We start from the raw sequence: 4,724 nt of genomic DNA on the forward strand, positions 1-4,724 counted from the left end.
ACGACACCTAGAAAACCTTACCCTGGTCAGGCTTGCTAAGCAACCTATTCAAATAGTGCTCTGCTATAGCTTAGCGCACCCGATTCACTACCTGACCGCGCCTTCCAGGCGGAATTTTAATCGCTGCCCCCCTAGGACCTTGACACTCCAATACCATTTCCTCCGTGGCCCACCGCCACCGCAAGGACAACCTCCCGAACTGTCTGAGCGCGGCGTTCCGCGCACTCGATCAGAGAGAAGCCTCCCCTCCGCCCCTCATCCTTCCATCTAGCGAGCTGGATAGAAAGAAGGCGATATCCTCAATTAGGGGCGTGGCCGATCCTGCGCCCAACCACTCCTCTCAGCGATTCCCACGCCAACCCCCTCACGGCGCTATCGCGCACCGTTAACATACGGTACCGTGAGGACGTCGGCGAGGTCTGAGAGCGGCAAGAGTCCACATCCCCCCAAACGAGGAGGCATGTAGACACCCTCCGCGCTCGCTCGCTGAGGAAGGTTGAGCCAAGATTTGACATGTCGACGGATGTTAAGGTCGACGGCCTTGAGGGGACCATTGAACACCCTGACCCCCCGAAGCAGAAAGTCTAACCTTGGTAGGATGAAAGTCCCTAGTACCTCTACCTTCTGCCACGGGACGAGTAGTGAGCAGTCGACCGCGCGCGGGTCCGAGACGATGTCCCCGACAGCGGCGTAAGGCGTCTGGTCAACAGAGAACCCGGTTGGAATGCCAAGGTAGGTGTACGAATCACCCTGAGCCAGGGGCTTTATCGTCTCCCCCTGGATTTGGAATGACGTCGGTAGAACCCTGTCGCCATTCCCCGCACCGATGTGCAAGGTGGCACACTTTGCAGGGTTAAACCGCAACCCCACCGACGCTGCCTCCGCTTCCACAGAGGCTAGCAACCTCTCCATCCCCTCGGGCGTCTGGGCCAGTAGTGCAATGTCGCCCGCATAAGCCAACACGGACCACGAACGCTCGTGCAAGCTGTAGCCATCTGATTCGGCCGCCACGCGGACAACCAAATCGATGGCCAGATTGAAGATTATTGGGTTTAGCGGACAACCCTGACGGACGCCCGACCGGATGGGGATGGGTGCTATGTGACCCTCAACGGTTCGCACCCTCATCGTGCAACCATTGTACATGGAGTCCCATATCGCTATGAGACCCCGTGGCACCGCGGATCTTATAAGCGCGATGCGGACGGTCGCGTGCGGGATCGATCCAAACGCGTTGAACGGGTCCAGCCACGCGACCACCGCTTGGCGCTTAGTGCGCTTGGCGTGCGTCAAGATTTCTTGCAGGACGAAGTTGTGCTCGTAGCACTTCTCGTCCCGCAAGAAGCCGTTCTGCACGGAGCAGAGCTTCCCAGGAGTGACCGCTCAGTCGGTCAATCGGTCGGCCAAGAGCGCGGCGAAGAGTTTGAGGACAGTGTCCCCCTAAAGCGAGAGGGCGCCAGTTCTCCAACATACCCCAGTCACCTTTTTTGTGTATCAACACAGTGTTGGAGGTCTTCCAGGACGCGGGGACTGCCTCGAGCCGCAAGCAGAGGTTGAATGTTGCTGTGAGGAGCCGCACTCCCGGATCCGCCCCACGGAGATCACGGTAGGATACACCGTCGGAACTCGGCGCAGAGTTGTTCATACGCCGGAGCCGACGGTCCACTTCTCGCTCCGCGAGCGGACCCAGGACCGCGGACACCTTCTGCGAACTCGGGGGGTCAGGGCGTTCGGCTTCCACGCCAACGTTATCCAGGGCATCCCCGCCACTATACAGATGCTCAAAGTACTCCTGGACCCGTTTCGACACTTGGCACTGATCAGCCGGTCCCTGAAGCACTTCTCGCACTGCTTTACGCCGGTTCGTCCTGTACAGCTCTTAAAGACGCTTGGCCTCACGCACCCAGTCTCCGCTTCTCCCGACGCTCCGAGGCCAGCCGACGCTGATACCGGCCTACTGGCGCCCTCTCTCTCCAGAGGTTCACCTTCCCTCGTCCCCCGACGCGCACCCGCTTCCCGTGATCGCACAGAACCATCGCGAACGCGGGCTGCAGCACCAGTGGTCAATGCCTCCTCCCCAAAGAACGCCGCCACCGAAGTCGCGAACGCCTCCAGGTCAGCAATTGTAGCGACGTCCTTGGTCTGATCGAGCAGCACGTCGCGGGCGGCCACCCGTTCACGCCTACGCTGCCTCGCGACAGTCGCAGAGGTGACACCCAGTTGGACACGGCTCAATTGGACACGAGCCACTCACAACGCTTGAAACTACAAAGCTCCTAAGCACCGGTCGCTGTGATTGGTGGTGTCCAATCAAGCCGTGATCAATCGGGCTCAAGGGGATCACCCCCAGTCGCAGGCGCCGGGAGATCCCGCGATGACTGACCGACCACCCTCCTCACGATCGGCTCAGGGTGGTGACGTGGCTGCTCTCCGTCGAGCCATCACACCACGGACATATATGGGAGCACTCGGACGTTCGGCACTAACCTTTGTTCCAGTACCATGGCCGACGTCTCCTTCCGCGTGGTCCTCAGGCATCGTCGTTCCGCCCCTTCCGGCAAAATATTACTGGGCGGAGTCTTTTTTAGGCAAATATTGTCGTTTATTCTTTCCACGTTCAGGCTTCTGTCGTGTTGGTTTGTCGACGCTGCAATTAATGCACATAGCGGGGCTATGCGCGGCGAACGCGATGGTCCAGCGGTTGGCGGGGACTCCGAAAACCATCCAATTATAAAGTGTTGCAACCTTTTATTGACTAACTATACGTGACTGTCGGGTTTTACGAATAAGTACCAATGAAGATGATTTTTGGAATGCACACAAAGAGATGGTTTTAATAACGCACTCCCGACCGTGATGGTTTTAAGAACTTAGCGAACAACGGACTTAGAGAAATTTTCGCGATCGCAGTGACAGCTAGGGATGGGCGATACATTTAAAAATATTGATATTATGTATCGATATGTATCATAAATAAAAATATCGATATGTATCATAAACCCAAAATATCGGCTGGATTATATCGATTATTATTAATATCGATACATTTTGTCCATTAAGGTGCTGCCTTTTCATACTGACGCTCGACGCTCATTTTCGGCATCAAAATAAGTCACGTGATAGAAATTGACGAATGTCAAGCGTCAATTTTGATCACGTGACTTATTTTGATGCCGAAAATGAGCGTCGAGCGTCATATAAATTGAAAGTCTGAAAATATTTACTGAAAATGTATAAGTATATTTACATATTTTAATGCTATTGCGGGAAAAATTTGAAGTATATACAACATGACAACACGTGTCGCGTACGAAACATTTGGTCTCCTTTTTACTTCATGGCGCCAGCTTACGCAGCGCGGCAAGCGTACCGACTACCGATCATGACTATCGAAAGTTCGATGTACGCCTGTTAAACTGTCGATACATGTTAATATCGGAAGATAAAAAATCGATACAAAATATCGAAAATCAAACTCAAAAGTATCGATATTTTAAGATATGATACTGTATCGCCCATCCCTAGTGACAGCCACGTACATGCACTCCTAACCTCATTTCGCGGCGCGTATAAACTGTCAACAGAAATCACTTCTCGGCAAAATCGCGAACACTCACACTCGATTAATAACTAGACATATATATGTATCACGACATCAATAGACACATATATATACGTTTAATAATTATACGTGCACTCTAATTTACAATACTAATATAACATAAAGGCGTGTAACAGAGTAGCGGGAAAATTACCCCCACTCCTATTTTTTCTGACTTCTGCGGCGTAAATCCTAGCGCTATGTATTTACCGGAGTTATCCTGGTTGTAAAAAAATACACCGTTAGAGAATTAATTCGATATCTATATTAAACGCTCTGTAAAATCCGTGTCTTTAATATAAACATTGGAAATTTAATAATACGAAATCCCCAATAAAAAATCAAAAGCTAATCAATTCGCTCATATTCATTTGCGAAACGTAAATACGGTACAGATGGGGGATGAGACAAACTTGGTAACGCTGATTATAACTCATCGCAGCTCCTCGCATATTCATAGAAAGCTTGTCGTGTGATTTACGCGTATGTAATACATTTGTAGGATTCCCCTGGCGCGCGTTTCTGCCTTCACGGATAAAAAACCGAATGCGTCATTCGCAGGTACGATTAAATCATAAGATTTACAATATTATAAAACAATATATTTGTGTGCAAAAAAAAATTAACAATAAATGTTACTATCATTAAAAATTATTATCGTCATTAATTATTATCATTAAAAAATGTACTAATATAATTGTTTTATTAGAATTAGATATTTATATGTATAAATATCCCCTCTTTCTATGTGCAGGAAGTAAAGTAGTTACGAAATTTTTATATGCGTTTTGAAATATAAATTGATGATCTGCACACCTAGACTAACTCACAATATATCCGAATTTTATTCTTCTTATAATATTTCTTATTCATGACAACTTATAATAAACTCTTAAATGGAAATAAATATGATTAAATAAAACATTACATAAAATCGCACGCGTAATCTTGTCGTTGACATAAAAAGCGCAAGTTGTCCATTAGAAATTGATTTAAGTTGCGAATAAATTCATATCTAAGAAAGAATAATTATACATTTGAAACCTCAGGTTATAAATAAAGAATATTGTCTATAATAAAATAACATAAAGTCATTTACCTTGTCGGTGAAGTATAATTACAC

Source organism: Trachymyrmex cornetzi, unplaced genomic scaffold, assembly GCF_001594075.2.
Source record: "Trachymyrmex cornetzi isolate Tcor2-1 unplaced genomic scaffold, Tcor1.1 scaffold111, whole genome shotgun sequence".
NCBI classification, from domain to species: domain Eukaryota; kingdom Metazoa; phylum Arthropoda; class Insecta; order Hymenoptera; family Formicidae; genus Trachymyrmex; species Trachymyrmex cornetzi.